Below are 21,642 nucleotides of genomic sequence, written 5' to 3' on the forward strand. Positions count from 1 at the left end.
TTTACAAGTCGTCGAAGAGTAGACGAGAGAAACGTGTAAAATTTTTCTCTCAGAACCTCGCGAAAACTTGTATTCCGGCTCAAAACAACGGGATACATCGTTTTAGATTGAAACTAGCAAGATTCACGAGCATCGATTTTACAAGTCCTCGAAAAGTAGACGAGAGAAAGGTGTAAACTTTTTCTCTCAGAACTGCGCGAAAACTTCTATTCCAGCTCAAAACAACGGGATACATCGTTGTAGATCGAAACTAGCAAGATTCACGAGCATTGATTTTACAAGTCGTCGAAGAGTAGACGAGAGAAAGGTGCAAACTTTTTCTCTCAGAACTGCGCCAAAACTTGTAATCTGGCTCAGAACAACGGGTTACATCGTTTTAGATTGAAACTAGCAAGATTCACGAGCATCGATATTACACGTCGTCGAAGAGTACACGAGAGAAAGGTGTAAAAGTTTTCTCTCAGAACTGCGCGAAAACTTGTATACCGGCTCAAAAAAACGGGATACATCGTTTTAGATCGAAACTAGCAAGATTCACGAGAATCGATTTTACAAGTCCTCGAAAAGTAGACGAGAGAAAGGTGTAAACTTTTTCTCTCAGAACTGCGCGAAAACTTCTATTCCAGCTCAAAACGGGATACATCGTTGTAGATCGAAACTAGCAAGATTCACGAGCATTGATTTTACAAGTCGTCGAAGAGTAGACGAGAGAAAGGTGCAAACTTTTTCTCTCAGAACTGCGCGAAAACTTGTATTCCGGCTCAAAACAACGGGATACATCGTTTTAGATCGAAACTAGCAAGATTCACGAGCATAGATTTTACAACTCGTCGAAGAGTAGACGAGAGAAAGGTGTAAACTTTTTCTCTCAGAACTGCACGAAAACTTGTATTCCGGCTCAGAACAACGGGTTACATCGTTTTAGATCGAAACTAACAAGATTCACGAGCATCGATATTACACGTCGTCGAAGAGTACACGAGAGAAAGGTGTAAAAGTTTTCTCTCAGAACTGCACGAAAACTTGTATTCCGGCTCAAAACAACGGGATACCTCGTTTTGGATCGAAACTAGCAAGATTCACGAGCATCGATTTTACAAGTCGTCGAAGAGTAGACGAGAGAAAGGTGTAAACTTTTTCTCTCAGAACTGCGCGAAAATTTGTATACCGGCTCAAAAAAACGGGATACATCGTTTTAGGTCGAAACTAGCAAGATTCACGAGCATCGAGTTTACGAGTCGTCGAATATAGACGAGAGAAAGGTGAAAAGTTATCCTCTCAGAACTGCGCGAAAACTTGTATTCCGGCTCAAAACAACGGGATACATCGTTTTAGATTGAAACTAGCAAGATTCACGAGCATCGATTTTACAAGTCCTCGAAAAGTAGACGAGAGAAAGGTGTAAACTTTTTCTCTCAGAACTGCGCGAAAACTTGTATACCGGCTCAAAAAAACGGGATACATCGTTTTAGATTGAAACCAGCAAGATTCACGAGCATCGATTTTACAAGTCGTCGAAGAGTAGACGAGAGAAACGTGTAAAATTTTTCTCTCAGAACCTCGCGAAAACTTGTATTCCGGCTCAAAACAACGGGATACATCGTTTCAGATCGACACTAGCAGGATTCACGAGCATCGATTTTACAAGTCGTCGATGAGTACACGTGGGAAAGGTGTAAAAGTTTTCTCTCAGAACTGCACGAAAACTTGTATTCCGGCTCAAAACAACGGGATACCTCGTTTTGGATCGAAACTAGCAAGATTCACGAGCATCGATTTTACAAGTCGTCGAAGAGTAGACGAGAGAAAGGTGTAAACTTTTTCTCTCAGAACTGCGCGAAAATTTGTATACCGGCTCAAAAAAACGGGATACATCGTTTTAGGTCGAAACTAGCAAGATTCACGAGCATCGAGTTTACGAGTCGTCGAATATAGACGAGAGAAAGGTGAAAACTTATCCTCTCAGAACTGCGCGAAAACTTGTATTCCGGCTCAAAACAACGGGATACATCGTTTTAGATTGAAACTAGCAAGATTCACGAGCATCGATTTTACAAGTCCTCGAAAAGTAGACGAGAGAAAGGTGTAAACTTTTTCTCTCAGAACTGCGCGAAAACTTGTATACCGGCTCAAAAAAACGGGATACATCGTTTTTGATTGAAACCAGCAAGATTCACGAGCATCGGTTTTACAAGTCGTCGAAGAGTAGACGAGAGAAACGTGTAAAATTTTTCTCTCAGAACCTCGCGAAAACTTGTATTCCGGCTCAAAACAACGGGATACATCGTTTCAGATCGACACTAGCAGGATTCACGAGCATCGATTTTACAAGTCGTCGATGAGTACACGTGGGAAAGGTGTAAACTTTTTTCTCTCAGAACTGCGCGAAAACTTGTATACCGGCGCAGAAACAACGGGATACATCGTTTTAGATCGAAACTAGCAAGATTCACGAGCATCGATTTTACAAGTCGTCGAAGAGTAGACGAGAGAAAGGTGTAAATTTTTTCTCTCACAACTTCGCGAAAACTTGTATTCCGGCTCAATACAACGGAATACATCGTTTTAGATCGAAACTAGCAAGATTTACGAGCATCGATTTTACAAGTCGTCGAAGAGTACACGAGAGAAAGGTGTAAACTCTTTCTCTCAGAACTGCGCCAAAACTTGTATTCCGGCTCAAAACAACGGGTTACATCGTTTTAGATCGAAACTAGCAAGATTCACGAGCATCGATTTTACAAGTCTTCGAAGAGTAGACGAGAGAAAGGTGTAAACTTTTTCTCTCAGAACTCTGCGAAAACTTGTATTCCGGCTCAAAACAACGGGATACATCGTTTTAAATTGAAACTAGCAAGATTCACGAGCATCGATTTTACAAGTCGTCGAAGAGTAGACGAGAGAAAGGTGTAAACGTTTTCTCTCAGAACTGCGCGAAAACTTGTATTCCGGCTCAAAACAACGGGATACATCGTTGTAGATCGAAACTAGCAAGATTCACGAGCATTGATCTTACAAGTCGTCGAAGAGTAGACGAGAGAAAGGTGCAAAATTGTTCTCTCAGAACTGCGCCAAAACTTGTATTCCGGCTCAGAACAACGGGTTACATCGTGTTAGATCGAAACTAGCAAGATTCACGAGCATCGATATTACACGTCGTCGAAGAGTACACGAGAGAAAGGTGTAAAAGTTTTCTCTCAGAACTGCGCGAAAACTTGTATACCGGCTCAAAAAAACGGGATACATCGTTTTAGATCGAAACTAGCAAGATTCACGAGAATCGATTTTACAAGTCCTCGAAAAGTAGACGAGAGAAAGGTGTAAACTTTTTCTCTCAGAACTGCGCGAAAACTTCTATTCCAGCTCAAAACGGGATACATCGTTGTAGATCGAAACTAGCAAGATTTACGAGCATAGATTTTACAAGTCGTCGAAGAGTACACGAGAGAAAGGTGTAAACGTTTTCTCTCAGAAATTCGCGAAAACTTGTATACCGGCTCAAAAAACGGGATACATCGTTTTAGATCGAAACTAGCAAGATTCACGAGCATCGATTTTACAAGTCGTCGAAGAGTAGACGAGAGAAACGTGTAAACGTTTTCTCCTAGAACGGCGCGAAAACTTGTATTCCGGCTCAAAACAACGGGATACATCGTTTTAGATTGAAACTAGCAAGATTCACGAGCATCGATTTTACAAGTCCTCGAAAAGTAGACGAGAGAAAGGTGTAAACTTTTTCTCTCAGAACTGCGCGAAAACTTGTATACCGGCTCAAAAAAACGGGATACATCGTTTTAGATTGAAACCAGCAAGATTCACGAGCATCGATTTTACAAGTCGTCGAAGAGTAGACGAGAGAAACGTGTAAAATTTTTCTCTCAGAACCTCGCGAAAACTTGTATTCCGGCTCAAAACAACGGGATACATCGTTTCAGATCGACACTAGAAGGATTCACGAGCATCGATTTTACAAGTCGTCGATGAGTACACGTGGGAAAGGTGTAAAAGTTTTCTCTCAGAACTGCACGAAAACTTGTATTCCGGCTCAAAACAACGGGATACCTCGTTTTGGATCGAAACTAGCAAGATTCACGAGCATCGATTTTACAAGTCGTCGAAGAGTAGACGAGAGAAAGGTGTAAACTTTTTCTCTCAGAACTGCGCGAAAATTTGTATACCGGCTCAAAAAAACGGGATACATCGTTTTAGGTCGAAACTAGCAAGATTCACGAGCATCGAGTTTACGAGTCGTCGAATATAGACGAGAGAAAGGTGAAAACTTATCCTCTCAGAACTGCGCGAAAACTTGTATTCCGGCTCAAAACAACGGGATACATCGTTTTAGATTGAAACTAGCAAGATTCACGAGCATCGATTTTACAAGTCCTCGAAAAGTAGACGAGAGAAAGGTGTAAACTTTTTCTCTCAGAACTGCGCGAAAACTTGTATACCGGCTCAAAAAAACGGGATACATCGTTTTAGATTGAAACCAGCAAGATTCACGAGCATCGGTTTTACAAGTCGTCGAAGAGTAGACGAGAGAAACGTGTAAAATTTTTCTCTCAGAACCTCGCGAAAACTTGTATTCCGGCTCAAAACAACGGGATACATCGTTTCAGATCGACACTAGCAGGATTCACGAGCATCGATTTTACAAGTCGTCGATGAGTACACGTGGGAAAGGTGTAAACTTTTTTCTCTCAGAACTGCGCGAAAACTTGTATACCGGCGCAGAAACAACGGGATACATCGTTTTAGATCGAAACTAGCAAGATTCACGAGCATCGATTTTACAAGTCGTCGAAGAGTAGACGAGAGAAAGGTGTAAATTTTTTCTCTCACAACTTCGCGAAAACTTGTATTCCGGCTCAATACAACGGAATACATCGTTTTAGATCGAAACTAGCAAGATTTACGAGCATCGATTTTACAAGTCGTCGAAGAGTACACGAGAGAAAGGTGTAAACTCTTTCTCTCAGAACTGCGCCAAAACTTGTATTCCGGCTCAAAACAACGGGTTACATCGTTTTAGATCGAAACTAGCAAGATTCACGAGCATCGATTTTACAAGTCTTCGAAGAGTAGACGAGAGAAAGGTGTAAACTTTTTCTCTCAGAACTCTGCGAAAACTTGTATTCCGGCTCAAAACAACGGGATACATCGTTTTAAATTGAAACTAGCAAGATTCACGAGCATCGATTTTACAAGTCGTCGAAGAGTAGACGAGAGAAAGGTGTAAACGTTTTCTCTCAGAACTGCGCGAAAACTTGTATTCCGGCTCAAAACAACGGGATACATCGTTGTAGATCGAAACTAGCAAGATTCACGAGCATTGATCTTACAAGTCGTCGAAGAGTAGACGAGAGAAAGGTGCAAAATTGTTCTCTCAGAACTGCGCCAAAACTTGTATTCCGGCTCAGAACAACGGGTTACATCGTGTTAGATCGAAACTAGCAAGATTCACGAGCATCGATATTACACGTCGTCGAAGAGTACACGAGAGAAAGGTGTAAAAGTTTTCTCTCAGAACTGCGCGAAAACTTGTATACCGGCTCAAAAAAACGGGATACATCGTTTTAGATCGAAACTAGCAAGATTCACGAGAATCGATTTTACAAGTCCTCGAAAAGTAGACGAGAGAAAGGTGTAAACTTTTTCTCTCAGAACTGCGCGAAAACTTCTATTCCAGCTCAAAACGGGATACATCGTTGTAGATCGAAACTAGCAAGATTTACGAGCATAGATTTTACAAGTCGTCGAAGAGTACACGAGAGAAAGGTGTAAACGTTTTCTCTCAGAAATTCGCGAAAACTTGTATACCGGCTCAAAAAACGGGATACATCGTTTTAGATCGAAACTAGCAAGATTCACGAGCATCGATTTTACAAGTCGTCGAAGAGTAGACGAGAGAAACGTGTAAACGTTTTCTCCTAGAACGGCGCGAAAACTTGTATTCCGGCTCAAAACAACGGGATACATCGTTTTAGATCGAAACCAGCAATATTCACGAGCATCGATTTTACAAGTCGTAGAAGAGTAGACGAGGAAAGGTGTAAACTTTTTCTCTCAGAACCTCGCGAAAACTTGTATTCCGGCTCAAAATAACGGGATACATCGTTTTAGATCGAAACTAGCAAGATTCACTAGCATCGATTTTACAAGTCATCGAAGAGTACACAAGAGAAAAGTGTAAACTTTTTCTGTCAGAACTGCGCGAAAACTTGTATTCCGGCTCAATACAACGGGATACATCGTTTTAGGTCAAAACTAGCAAGATTCACGAGCATAGATTTTAAAAGTCGTCGAAGAGTAGACGAGAGAAAGGTGCAAACTTTTTCTCTTAGAACTGCGCCAAAACTTGTATTCCGGCTCAGAACAACGGGTTACATCGTTTTAGATCGAAACTAGCAAGATTCACGAGCATCGATATTAGACGTCGTCGAAGAGTACACGAGAGAAAGGTGTAAAAGTTTTCTCTCAGAACTGCACGAAAACTTGTATTCCGGCTCAAAACAAAGGGATACATCGTTTTAAATTGAAACTAGCAAGATTCACGAGCATCGATTTTACAAGCCGTCGAAGAGTAGACGAGAGAAAGGTGTAAACTTTTGCTCTCAGACCTGCGCGAAAACTTGTATACCGGCGCAGAAACAACGGGATACATCGTTTTAGATCCAAACTAGCAAGATTCACGAGCATCGATTTTACAAGTCGTCGAAGAGTAGACGAGAGAAAGGTGTAAATTTTTTCTCTCACAACTTCGCGAAAACTTGTATTCCGGCTCAAAACAACGGAATACATCGTTTTAGATCGAAACTAGCAAGATTTACGAGCATCGATTTTACAAGTCGTCGAAGAGTACACGAGAGAAAGGTGTAAACTCTTTCTCTCAGAACTGCGCGAAAACTTGTATTCCGGCTCAAAACAACGGGTTACATCGTTTTAGATCGAAACTAGCAAGATTCACGAGCATCGATTTTACACGTCGTCGAAGAGTACACGAGAGAAAGGTGTAAACGTTTTCTCTCAGAAATTCGCGAAAACTTGTATACCGGCTCAAAAAAACGGGATACATCGTTTTAGATCGAAACTAGCAAGATTCACGAGCATCGATTTTACAAGTCGTCGATGAGTACACGTGGGAAAGGTGTAAACTTTTTTCTCTCAGAACTGCGCGAAAACTTGTATACCGGCGCAGAAACAACGGGATACATCGTTTTAGATCGAAACTAGCAAGATTCACGAGCATCGATTTTACAAGTCGTCGAAGAGTGGACGAGAGAAAGGTGTAAATTTTTTCTCTCACAACTTCGCGAAAACTTGTATTCCGGCTCAATACAACGGAATACATCGTTTTAGATCGAAACTAGCAAGATTTACGAGCATCGATTTTACAAGTCGTCGAAGAGTACACGAGAGAAAGGTGTAAACTCTTTCTCTCAGAACTGCGCCAAAACTTGTATTCCGGCTCAAAACAACGGGCTACATCGTTTTAGATCGAAACTAGCAAAATTCACGAGCATCGATTTTACAAGTCTTCGAAGAGTAGACGAGAGAAAGGTGTAAACTTTTTCTCTCAGAACTCTGCGAAAACTTGTATTCTGGCTCAAAACAACGGGATACATCGTTTTAAATTGAAACTAGCAAGATTCACGAGCATCGATTTTACAAGTCGTCGAAGAGTAGACGAGAGAAAGGTGTAAACGTTTTCTCTCAGAACTGCGCGAAAACTTGTATTCCGGCTCAAAACAACGGGATACATCGTTGTAGATCGAAACTAGCAAGATTCACGAGCATTGATCTTACAAGTCGTCGAAGAGTAGACGAGAGAAAGGTGCAAAATTTTTCTCTCAGAACTGCGCCAAAACTTGTATTCCGGCTCAGAACAACGGGTTACATCGTGTTAGATCGAAACTAGCAAGATTCACGAGCATCGATATTACACGTCGTCGAAGAGTACACGAGAGAAAGGTGTAAAAGTTTTCTCTCAGAACTGCGCGAAAACTTGTATACCGGCTCAAAAAAACGGGATACATCGTTTTAGATCGAAACTAGCAAGATTCGGGAGAATCGATTTTACAAGTCCTCGAAAAGTAGACGAGAGAAAGGTGTAAACTTTTTCTCTCAGAACTGCGCGAAAACTTCTATTCCAGCTCAAAACGGGATACATCGTTGTAGATCGAAACTAGCAAGATTTACGAGCATAGATTTTACAAGTCGTCGAAGAGTACACGAGAGAAAGGTGTAAACGTTTTCTCTCAGAAATTCGCGAAAACTTGTATACCGGCTCAAAAAACGGGATACATCGTTTTAGATCGAAACTAGCAAGATTCACTAGCATCGATTTTACAAGTCGTCGAAGAGTAGACGAGAGAAACGTGTAAACGTTTTCTCCTAGAACGGCGCGAAAACTTGTATTCCGGCTCAAAACAACGGGATACATCGTTTTAGATCGAAACCAGCAATATTCACGAGCATCGATTTTACAAGTCGTAGAAGAGTAGACGAGGAAAGGTGTAAACTTTTTCTCTCAGAACCTCGCGAAAACTTGTATTCCGGCTCAAAATAACGGGATACATCGTTTTAGATCGAAACTAGCAAGATTCACTAGCATCGATTTTACAAGTCATCGAAGAGTACACAAGAGAAAAGTGTAAACTTTTTCTGTCAGAACTGCGCGAAAACTTGTATTCCGGCTCAATACAACGGGATACATCGTTTTAGGTCAAAACTAGCAAGATTCACGAGCATAGATTTTAAAAGTCGTCGAAGAGTAGACGAGAGAAAGGTGCAAACTTTTTCTCTTAGAACTGCGCCAAAACTTGTATTCCGGCTCAGAACAACGGGTTACATCGTTTTAGATCGAAACTAGCAAGATTCACGAGCATCGATATTAGACGTCGTCGAAGAGTACACGAGAGAAAGGTGTAAAAGTTTTCTCTCAGAACTGCACGAAAACTTGTATTCCGGCTCAAAACAACGGGATACCTCGTTTTAGATCGAAACTAGCAAGATTCACGAGCATCGATTTTACAAGTCTTCGAAGAGTAGACGAGAGAAAGGTGTAAACTTTTTCTCTCAGAACTCTGCGAAAACTTGTATTCCGGCTCAAAACAAAGGGATACATCGTTTTAAATTGAAACTAGCAAGATTCACGAGCATCGATTTTACAAGCCGTCGAAGAGTAGACGAGAGAAAGGTGTAAACTTTTGCTCTCAGACCTGCGCGAAAACTTGTATACCGGCGCAGAAACAACGGGATACATCGTTTTAGATCCAAACTAGCAAGATTCACGAGCATCGATTTTACAAGTCGTCGAAGAGTAGACGAGAGAAAGGTGTATATTTTTTCTCTCACAACTTCGCGAAAACTTGTATTCCGGCTCAAAACAACGGAATACATCGTTTTAGATTGAAACTAGCAAGATTTACGAGCATCGATTTTACAAGTCGTCGAAGAGTACACGAGAGAAAGGTGTAAACTCTTTCTCTCAGAACTGCGCGAAAACTTGTATTCCGGCTCAAAACAACGGGTTACATCGTTTTAGATCGAAACTAGCAAGATTCACGAGCATCGATTTTACACGTCGTCGAAGAGTACACGAGAGAAAGGTGTAAACGTTTTCTCTCAGAAATTCGCGAAAACTTGTATACCGGCTCAAAAAAACGGGATACATCGTTTTAGATCAAAACTAGCAAGATTCACGAGCATCGATTTTACAAGTCGTCGAAGAGTAGACGAGAGAAAGGTGTAAACGTTTCCTCTCAGAACGGCGCGAAAACTTGTATTCCGGCTCAAAACAACGGGATACATCGTTTTAGATCGAAACCAGCAATATTCACGAGCATCGATTTTACAAGTCGTCGAAGAGTAGACGAGAGAAGTGTAAACTTTTTCTCTCAGAACCTCGCGAAAACTTGTATTCCGGCTCAAAACAACGGGATACATCGTTTTAGATCGAAACTAGCAAGATTCACGAGCATCGATTTTACAAGTCGTCGAAGAGTAGACGAGAGAAAGGTGTAAACTTTTTCTCTCAGAACTCCACGAAAACTTCTATTCCGACTCAAAACAACGGGATACATCGTTTTAAATCGAAACTAGCATGATTCACGAGCATCGATTTTACAAGTCGTCGAAGAGTACACGAGAGAAAGGTGTAAACTTTTTCTCTCAGAACTGCGCGAAAACTTGTATACCGGCTCAAAAAAACGGGATACATCGTTTTAGGTCGAAACTAGCAAGATTCACGAGCATCGAGTTTACAAGTCGTCGAATATAGACGAGAGAAAGGTGAAAACTCATTCTCTCAGAACTGCGCGAAAACTTGTATTCCGGCTCAAAGCAACGGGATACATCGTTTTAGATTGAAACTAGCAAGATTCACGAGCATCGATTTTACAAGTCCTCGAAAAGTAGACGAGAGAAAGGTGTAAACTTTTTCTCTCAGAACTGCGCGAAAACTTCTATTCCAGCTCAAAACAACGGGATACATCGTTGTAGATCGAAACTAGCAAGATTCACGAGCATTGATTTTACAAGTCGTCGAAGAGTAGACGAGAGAAAGGTGCAAACTTTTTCTCTCAGAACTGCGCCAAAACTTGTAATCTGGCTCAGAACAACTGGTTACATCGTTTTAGATTGAAACTAGCAAGATTCACGAGCATCGATATTACACGTCGTCGAAGAGTACACGAGAGAAAGGTGTAAAAGTTTTCTCTCAGAACTGCGCGAAAACTTGTATACCGGCTCAAAAAAACGGGATACATCGTTTTAGATCGAAACTAGCAAGATTCACGAGAATCGATTTTACAAGTCCTCGAAAAGTAGACGAGAGAAAGGTGTAAACTTTTTCTCTCAGAACTGCGCGAAAACTTCTATTCCAGCTCAAAACGGGATACATCGTTGTAGATCGAAACTAGCAAGATTCACGAGCATTGATTTTACAAGTCGTCGAAGAGTAGACGAGAGAAAGGTGCAAACTTTTTCTCTGAGAACTGCGCGAAAACTTGTATTCCGGCTCAAAACAACGGGATACATCGTTTTAGATCGAAACTAGCAAGATTCACGAGCATAGATTTTACAACTCGTCGAAGAGTAGACGAGAGAAAGGTGTAAACTTTTTCTCTCAGAACTGCACGAAAACTTGTATTCCGGCTCAGAACAACGGGTTACATCGTTTTAGATCGAAACTAGCAAGATTCACGAGCATCGATATTACACGTCGTCGAAGAGTACACGAGAGAAAGGTGTAAAAGTTTTCTCTCAGAACAGCACGAAAACTTGTATTCCGGCTCAAAACAACGGGATACCTCGTTTTAGATCGAAACTAGCAAGATTCACGAGCATCGATTTTACAAGTCGTCGAAGAGTAGACGAGAGAAAGGTGTAAACTTTTTCTCTCAGAACTGCGCGAAAATTTGTATACCGGCTCAAAAAAACGGGATACATCGTTTTAGGTCGAAACTAGCAAGATTCACGAGCATCGAGTTTACGAGTCGTCGAATATAGACGAGAGAAAGGTGAAAACTTATCCTCTCAAAACTGCGCGAAAACTTGTATTCCGGCTCAAAACAACGGGATACATCGTTTTATATTGAAACTAGCAAGATTCACGAGCATCGATTTTACAAGTCCTCGAAAAGTAGACGAGAGAAAGGTGTAAACTTTTTCTCTCAGAACTGCGCGAAAACTTGTATACCGGCTCAAAAAAACGGGATACATCGTTTTAGATTGAAACCAGCAAGATTCACGAGCATCGATTTTACAAGTCGTCGAAGAGTAGACGAGAGAAACGTGTAAAATTTTTCTCTCAGAACCTCGCGAAAACTTGTATTCCGGCTCAAAACAACGGGATACATTGTTTTAGATCGACACTAGCAGGATTCACGAGCATCGATTTTACAAGTCGTCGATGAGTACACGTGGGAAAGGTGTAAACTTTTTTCTCTCAGAACTGCGCGAAAACTTGTATACCGGCGCAGAAACAACGGGATACATCGTTTTAGATCGAAACTAGCAAGATTCACGAGCATCGATTTTACAAGTCGTCGAAGAGTAGACGAGAGAAAGGTGTAAATTTTTTCTCTCACAACTTCGCGAAAACTTGTATTCCGGCTCAATACAACGGAATACATCGTTTTAGATCGAAACTAGCAAGATTTACGAGCATCGATTTTACAAGTCGTCGAAGAGTACACGAGAGAAAGGTGTAAACTCTTTCTCTCAGAACTGCGCCAAAACTTGTATTCCGGCTCAAAACAACGGGTTACATCGTTTTAGATCGAAACTAGCAAGATTCACGAGCATCGATTTTACAAGTCTTCGAAGAGTACACGAGAGAAAGGTGTAAACTTTTTCTCTCAGAACTCTGCGAAAACTTGTATTCCGGCTCAAAACAACGGGATACATCGTTTTAAATTGAAACTAGCAAGATTCACGAGCATCGATTTTACAAGTCGTCGAAGAGTAGACGAGAGAAAGGTGTAAACGTTTTCTCTCAGAACTGCGCCAAAACTTGTATTCCGGCTCAGAACAACGGGTTACATCGTGTTAGATCGAAACTAGCAAGATTCACGAGCATCGATATTACACGTCGTCGAAGAGTACACGAGAGAAAGGTGTAAAAGTTTTCTCTCAGAACTGCGCGAAAACTTGTATACCGGCTCAAAAAAACGGGATACATCGTTTTAGATCGACACTAGCAAGATTCACGAGAATCGATTTTACAAGTCCTCGAAAAGTAGACGAGAGAAAGGTGTAAACTTTTTCTCTCAGAACTGCGCGAAAACTTCTATTCCAGCTCAAAACGGGATACATCGTTGTAGATCGAAACTAGCAAGATTCACGAGCATTGATTTTACAAGTCGTCGAAGAGTAGACGAGAGAAAGGTGCAAACTTTTTCTCTCAGAACTGCGCGAAAACTTGTATTCCGGCTCAAAACAACGGGATACATCGTTTTAGATCGAAACTAGCAAGATTCACGAGCATAGATTTTACAAGTCGTCGAAGAGTAGACGAGAGAAAGGTGTAAACTTTTTCTCTCAGAACTGCACGAAAGCTTGTATTCCGGCTCAAAACAACGGGATACATCGTTTTAGATCAAAACTAGCATGATTCACGAGCATCGATTTTACAACTCGTCGAAGAGTACACGAGAGAAAGGTGAAAACTTTTTCTCTCAGAACTGCGCGAAAACTTGTATACCGGCTCAAAAAAACGGGATACATCGTTTTAGGTCAAAACTAGCAAGATTCACGAGCATCGAGTTTACAAGTCGTCGAATATAGACGAGAGAAAGGTGAAAACTTATTCTCTCAGAACTGCGCGAAAACTTGTATTCCGGCTCAAAACAACGGGATACATCGTTTTAGATTGAAACTAGCAAGATTCACGAGCATCGATTTTACAAGTCCTCGAAAAGTAGACGAGAGAAAGGTGTAAGCTTTTTCTCTCAGAACTGCGCGAAAACTTCTATTCCAGCTCAAAACAACGAGATACATCGTTGTAGATCGAAACTAGCAAGATTCACGAGCATTGATTTTACAAGTCGTCGAAGAGTAGACGAGAGAAAGGTGCAAACTTTTTCTCTCAGAACCTCGCGAAAACTTGTATTCCGGCTCAAAACAACGGGATACATCGTTTTAGATCGACACTAGCAGGATTTACGAGCATCGATTTTACAAGTCATCGATGAGTACACGTGGGAAAGGTGTAAACTTTTTCTCTCAGAACTGCGCGAAAACTTGTATACCGGCGCAGAAACAACGGGATACATCGTTTTAGATCGAAACTAGCAAGATTCACGAGCATCGATTTTACAAGTCGTCGAAGAGTAGACGAGAGAAAGGTGTAAATTTTTTCTCTCACAACTTCGCGAAAACTTGTATTCCGGCTCAATACAACGGAATACATCGTTTTAGATCTTAACTAGCAAGATTTACGAGCATCGATTTTACAAGTCGTCGAAGAGTACACGAGAGAAAGGTGTAAACTCTTTCTCTCAGAACTGCGCCAAAACGTGTATTCCGGCTAAAAACAACGGGTTACATCGTTTTAGATCGAAACTAGCAAGATTCACGAGCATCGATTTTACAAGTCTTCGAAGAGTAGACGAGAGAAAGGTGTAAACTTTTTCTCTCAGAACTCTGCGAAAACTTGTATTCCGGCTCAAAACAACGGGATACATCGTTTTAAATTGAAACTAGCAAGATTCACGAGCATCGATTTTACAAGTCGTCGAAGAGTAGACGAGAGAAAGGTGTAAACGTTTTCTCTCAGAACTGCGCGAAAACTTGTATTCCGGCTACAAACAACGGGATACATCGTTGTAGATCGAAACTAGCAAGATTCACGAGCATTGATCTTACAAGTCGTCGAAGAGTAGACGAGAGAAAGGTGCAAAAGTTTTCTCTCAGAACTGCGCCAAAACTTGTATTCCGGCTCAGAACAACGGGTTACATCGTTTTAGATCGAAACTAGCAAGATTCACGAGCATCGATATTACACGTCGTCGAAGAGTACACGAGAGAAAGGTGTAAACGTTTTCTCTCAGAACTGCGCGAAAACTTGTATACCGGCTCAAAAAAACGGGATACATCGTTTTAGATCGAAACTAGCAAGATTCACGAGAATCGATTTTACAAGTCCTCGAAAAGTAGACGAGAGAAAGGTGTAAACTTTTTCTCTCAGAACTGCGCGAAAACTTCTATTCCAGCTCAAAACGGGATACATCGTTGTAGATCGAAACTAGCAAGATTCACGAGCATTGATTTTACAAGTCGTCGAAGAGTAGACGAGAGAAAGGTGCAAACTTTTTCTCTCAGAACTGCGCGAAAACTTGTATTCCGGCTCAAAACAACGGGATACATCGTTTTAGATCGAAACTAGCAAGATTCACGAGCATAGATTTTACAAGTCGTCGAAGAGTAGACGAGAGAAAGGTGTAAACTTTTTCTCTCAGAACTGCACGAAAACTTGTATTCCGGCTCAAAACAACGGGATACATCGTTTTAGATCAAAACTAGCATGATTCACGAGCATCGATTTTACAACTCGTCGAAGAGTACACGAGAGAAAGGTGAAAACTTATTCTCTCAGAACTGCGCGAAAACTTGTATTCCGGCTCAAAACAACGGGATACATCGTTTTAGATTGAAACTAGCAAGATTCACGAGCATCGATTTTACAAGTCCTCGAAAAGTAGACGAGAGAAAGGTGTAAACTTTTTCTCTCAGAACTGCGCGAAAACTTCTATTCCAGCTCAAAACAACGAGATACATCGTTGTAGATCGAAACTAGCAAGATTCACGAGCATTGATTTTACAAGTCGTCGAAGAGTAGACGAGAGAAAGGTGCAAACTTTTTCTCTCAGAACTGCGCCAAAACTTGTATTCCGGCTCAGAACAACGGGTTACATCGTTTTAGATCGAAACTAGCAAGATTCACGAGCATCGATATTACACGTCGTCGAAGAGTACACGAGAGAAAGGTGTAAAAGTTTTCTCTCAGAACTGCGCGAAAACTTGTATACCGGCTCAAAAAAAACGGGATACATCGTTTTAGATCGAAACTAGCAAGATTCACGAGAATCGATTTTACAAGTCCTCGAAAAGTAGACGAGAGAAAGGTGTAAACTTTTTCTCTCAGAACTGCGCGAAAACTTCTATTCCAGCTCAAAACGGGATACATCGTTGTAGATCGAAACTAGCAAGATTCACGAGCATTGATTTTACAAGTCGTCGAAGAGTAGACGAGAGAAAGGTGCAAACTTTTTCTCTCAGAACTGCGCGAAAACTTGTATTCCGGCTCAAAACAACGGGATACATCGTTTTAGATCGAAACTAGCAAGATTCACGAGCATAGATTTTACAAGTCGTCGAAGAGTAGACGAGAGAAAGGTGCAAACTTTTTCTCTCAGAACTGCGCGAAAACTTGTATTCCGGCTCAAAACAACGGGATACATCGTTTTAGATCGAAACTAGCAAGATTCACGAGCATAGATTTTACAAGTCGTCGAAGAGTAGACGAGAGAAAGGTGTAAACTTTTTCTCTCAGAACTGCACGAAAACTTGTATTCCGGCTCAAAACAACGGGATACATCGTTTTAGATCGAAACTAGCAAGATTCACGAGCATCGATTTTACAAGTCGTCGAAGAGTAGACGAGAGAAAGGTGTAAACTTTTTCTCTCAGAACTCCACGAAAACTTCTATTCCGACTCAAAACAACGGGATACATCGTTTTAAATCGAAACTAGCATGATTCACGAGCATCGATTTTACAAGTCGTCGAAGAGTACACGAGAGAAAGGTGTAAACTTTTTCTCTCAGAACTGCGCGAAAACTTGTATACCGGCTCAAAAAAACGGGATACATCGTTTTAGGTCGAAACTAGCAAGATTCACGAGCATCGAGTTTACAAGTCGTCGAATATAGACGAGAGAAAGGTGAAAACTCATTCTCTCAGAACTGCGCGAAAACTTGTATTCCGGCTCAAAGCAACGGGATACATCGTTTTAGATTGAAACTAGCAAGATTCACGAGCATCGATTTTACAAGTCCTCGAAAAGTAGACGAGAGAAAGGTGTAAACTTTTTCTCTCAGAACTGCGCGAAAACTTCTATTCCAGCTCAAAACAACGGGATACATCGTTGTAGATCGAAACTAGCAAGATTCACGAGCATTGATTTTACAAGTCGTCGAAGAGTAGACGAGAGAAAGGTGCAAACTTTTTCTCTCAGAACTGCGCCAAAACTTGTAATCTGGCTCAGAACAACTGGTTACATCGTTTTAGATTGAAACTAGCAAGATTCACGAGCATCGATATTACACGTCGTCGAAGAGTACACGAGAGAAAGGTGTAAAAGTTTTCTCTCAGAACTGCGCGAAAACTTGTATACCGGCTCAAAAAAACGGGATACATCGTTTTAGATCGAAACTAGCAAGATTCACGAGAATCGATTTTACAAGTCCTCGAAAAGTAGACGAGAGAAAGGTGTAAACTTTTTCTCTCAGAACTGCGCGAAAACTTCTATTCCAGCTCAAAACGGGATACATCGTTGTAGATCGAAACTAGCAAGATTCACGAGCATTGATTTTACAAGTCGTCGAAGAGTAGACGAGAGAAAGGTGCAAACTTTTTCTCTGAGAACTGCGCGAAAACTTGTATTCCGGCTCAAAACAACGGGATACATCGTTTTAGATCGAAACTAGCAAGATTCACGAGCATAGATTTTACAACTCGTCGAAGAGTAGACGAGAGAAAGGTGTAAACTTTTTCTCTCAGAACTGCACGAAAACTTGTATTCCGGCTCAGAACAACGGGTTACATCGTTTTAGATCGAAACTAGCAAGATTCACGAGCATCGATATTACACGTCGTCGAAGAGTACACGAGAGAAAGGTGTAAAAGTTTTCTCTCAGAACAGCACGAAAACTTGTATTCCGGCTCAAAACAACGGGATACCTCGTTTTAGATCGAAACTAGCAAGATTCACGAGCATCGATTTTACAAGTCGTCGAAGAGTAGACGAGAGAAAGGTGTAAACTTTTTCTCTCAGAACTGCGCGAAAATTTGTATACCGGCTCAAAAAAACGGGATACATCGTTTTAGGTCGAAACTAGCAAGATTCACGAGCATCGAGTTTACGAGTCGTCGAATATAGACGAGAGAAAGGTGAAAACTTATCCTCTCAAAACTGCGCGAAAACTTGTATTCCGGCTCAAAACAACGGGATACATCGTTTTATATTGAAACTAGCAAGATTCACGAGCATCGATTTTACAAGTCCTCGAAAAGTAGACGAGAGAAAGGTGTAAACTTTTTCTCTCAGAACTGCGCGAAAACTTGTATACCGGCTCAAAAAAACGGGATACATCGTTTTAGATTGAAACCAGCAAGATTCACGAGCATCGATTTTACAAGTCGTCGAAGAGTAGACGAGAGAAACGTGTAAAATTTTTCTCTCAGAACCTCGCGAAAACTTGTATTCCGGCTCAAAACAACGGGATACATTGTTTTAGATCGACACTAGCAGGATTCACGAGCATCGATTTTACAAGTCGTCGATGAGTACACGTGGGAAAGGTGTAAACTTTTTTCTCTCAGAACTGCGCGAAAACTTGTATACCGGCGCAGAAACAACGGGATACATCGTTTTAGATCGAAACTAGCAAGATTCACGAGCATCGATTTTACAAGTCGTCGAAGAGTAGACGAGAGAAAGGTGTAAATTTTTTCTCTCACAACTTCGCGAAAACTTGTATTCCGGCTCAATACAACGGAATACATCGTTTTAGATCGAAACTAGCAAGATTTACGAGCATCGATTTTACAAGTCGTCGAAGAGTACACGAGAGAAAGGTGTAAACTCTTTCTCTCAGAACTGCGCCAAAACTTGTATTCCGGCTCAAAACAACGGGTTACATCGTTTTAGATCGAAACTAGCAAGATTCACGAGCATCGATTTTACAAGTCTTCGAAGAGTACACGAGAGAAAGGTGTAAACTTTTTCTCTCAGAACTCTGCGAAAACTTGTATTCCGGCTCAAAACAACGGGATACATCGTTTTAAATTGAAACTAGCAAGATTCACGAGCATCGATTTTACAAGTCGTCGAAGAGTAGACGAGAGAAAGGTGTAAACGTTTTCTCTCAGAACTGCGCCAAAACTTGTATTCCGGCTCAGAACAACGGGTTACATCGTGTTAGATCGAAACTAGCAAGATTCACGAGCATCGATATTACACGTCGTCGAAGAGTACACGAGAGAAAGGTGTAAAAGTTTTCTCTCAGAACTGCGCGAAAACTTGTATACCGGCTCAAAAAAACGGGATACATCGTTTTAGATCGACACTAGCAAGATTCACGAGAATCGATTTTACAAGTCCTCGAAAAGTAGACGAGAGAAAGGTGTAAACTTTTTCTCTCAGAACTGCGCGAAAACTTCTATTCCAGCTCAAAACGGGATACATCGTTGTAGATCGAAACTAGCAAGATTCACGAGCATTGATTTTACAAGTCGTCGAAGAGTAGACGAGAGAAAGGTGCAAACTTTTTCTCTCAGAACTGCGCGAAAACTTGTATTCCGGCTCAAAACAACGGGATACATCGTTTTAGATCGAAACTAGCAAGATTCACGAGCATAGATTTTACAAGTCGTCGAAGAGTAGACGAGAGAAAGGTGTAAACTTTTTCTCTCAGAACTGCACGAAAGCTTGTATTCCGGCTCAAAACAACGGGATACATCGTTTTAGATCAAAACTAGCATGATTCACGAGCATCGATTTTACAACTCGTCGAAGAGTACACGAGAGAAAGGTGAAAACTTTTTCTCTCAGAACTGCGCGAAAACTTGTATACCGGCTCAAAAAAACGGGATACATCGTTTTAGGTCAAAACTAGCAAGATTCACGAGCATCGAGTTTACAAGTCGTCGAATATAGACGAGAGAAAGGTGAAAACTTATTCTCTCAGAACTGCGCGAAAACTTGTATTCCGGCTCAAAACAACGGGATACATCGTTTTAGATTGAAACTAGCAAGATTCACGAGCATCGATTTTACAAGTCCTCGAAAAGTAGACGAGAGAAAGGTGTAAGCTTTTTCTCTCAGAACTGCGCGAAAACTTCTATTCCAGCTCAAAACAACGAGATACATCGTTGTAGATCGAAACTAGCAAGATTCACGAGCATTGATTTTACAAGTCGTCGAAGAGTAGACGAGAGAAAGGTGCAAACTTTTTCTCTCAGAACCTCGCGAAAACTTGTATTCCGGCTCAAAACAACGGGATACATCGTTTTAGATCGACACTAGCAGGATTTACGAGCATCGATTTTACAAGTCATCGATGAGTACACGTGGGAAAGGTGTAAACTTTTTCTCTCAGAACTGCGCGAAAACTTGTATACCGGCGCAGAAACAACGGGATACATCGTTTTAGATCGAAACTAGCAAGATTCACGAGCATCGATTTTACAAGTCGTCGAAGAGTAGACGAGAGAAAGGTGTAAATTTTTTCTCTCACAACTTCGCGAAAACTTGTATTCCGGCTCAATACAACGGAATACATCGTTTTAGATCTTAACTAGCAAGATTTACGAGCATCGATTTTACAAGTCGTCGAAGAGTACACGAGAGAAAGGTGTAAACTCTTTCTCTCAGAACTGCGCCAAAACGTGTATTCCGGCTAAAAACAACGGGTTACATCGTTTTAGATCGAAACTAGCAAGATTCACGAGCATCGATTTTACAAGTCTTCGAAGAGTAGACGAGAGAAAGGTGTAAACTTTTTCTCTCAGAACTCTGCGAAAACTTGTATTCCGGCTCAAAACAACGGGATACATCGTTTTAAATTGAAACTAGCAAGATTCACGAGCATCGATTTTACAAGTCGTCGAAGAGTAGACGAGAGAAAGGTGTAAACGTTTTCTCTCAGAACTGCGCGAAAACTTGTATTCCGGCTACAAACAACGGGATACATCGTTGTAGATCGAAACTAGCAAGATTCACGAGCATTGATCTTACAAGTCGTCGAAGAGTAGACGAGAGAAAGGTGCAAAAGTTTTCTCTCAGAACTGCGCCAAAACTTGTATTCCGGCTCAGAACAACGGGTTACATCGTTTTAGATCGAAACTAGCAAGATTCACGAGCATCGATATTACACGTCGTCGAAGAGTACACGAGAGAAAGGTGTAAACGTTTTCTCTCAGAACTGCGCGAAAACTTGTATACCGGCTCAAAAAAACGGGATACATCGTTTTAGATCGAAACTAGCAAGATTCACGAGAATCGATTTTACAAGTCCTCGAAAAGTAGACGAGAGAAAGGTGTAAACTTTTTCTCTCAGAACTGCGCGAAAACTTCTATTCCAGCTCAAAACGGGATACATCGTTGTAGATCGAAACTAGCAAGATTCACGAGCATTGATTTTACAAGTCGTCGAAGAGTAGACGAGAGAAAGGTGCAAACTTTTTCTCTCAGAACTGCGCGAAAACTTGTATTCCGGCTCAAAACAACGGGATACATCGTTTTAGATCGAAACTAGCAAGATTCACGAGCATAGATTTTACAAGTCGTCGAAGAGTAGACGAGAGAAAGGTGTAAACTTTTTCTCTCAGAACTGCACGAAAACTTGTATTCCGGCTCAAAACAACGGGATACATCGTTTTAGATCAAAACTAGCATGATTCACGAGCATCGATTTTACAACTCGTCGAAGAGTACACGAGAGAAAGGTGAAAACTTATTCTCTCAGAACTGCGCGAAAACTTGTATTCCGGCTCAAAACAACGGGATACATCGTTTTAGATTGAAACTAGCAAGATTCACGAGCATCGATTTTACAAGTCCTCGAAAAGTAGACGAGAGAAAGGTGTAAACTTTTTCTCTCAGAACTGCGCGAAAACTTCTATTCCAGCTCAAAACAACGAGATACATCGTTGTAGATCGAAACTAGCAAGATTCACGAGCATTGATTTTACAAGTCGTCGAAGAGTAGACGAGAGAAAGGTGCAAACTTTTTCTCTCAGAACTGCGCCAAAACTTGTATTCCGGCTCAGAACAACGGGTTACATCGTTTTAGATCGAAACTAGCAAGATTCACGAGCATCGATATTACACGTCGTCGAAGAGTACACGAGAGA

The sequence above is a fragment of the Amblyomma americanum genome, chromosome 4 (genome assembly GCF_052857255.1).
Source record: "Amblyomma americanum isolate KBUSLIRL-KWMA chromosome 4, ASM5285725v1, whole genome shotgun sequence".
In the NCBI taxonomy this organism is placed as follows: Eukaryota; Metazoa; Arthropoda; class Arachnida; order Ixodida; family Ixodidae; genus Amblyomma; species Amblyomma americanum.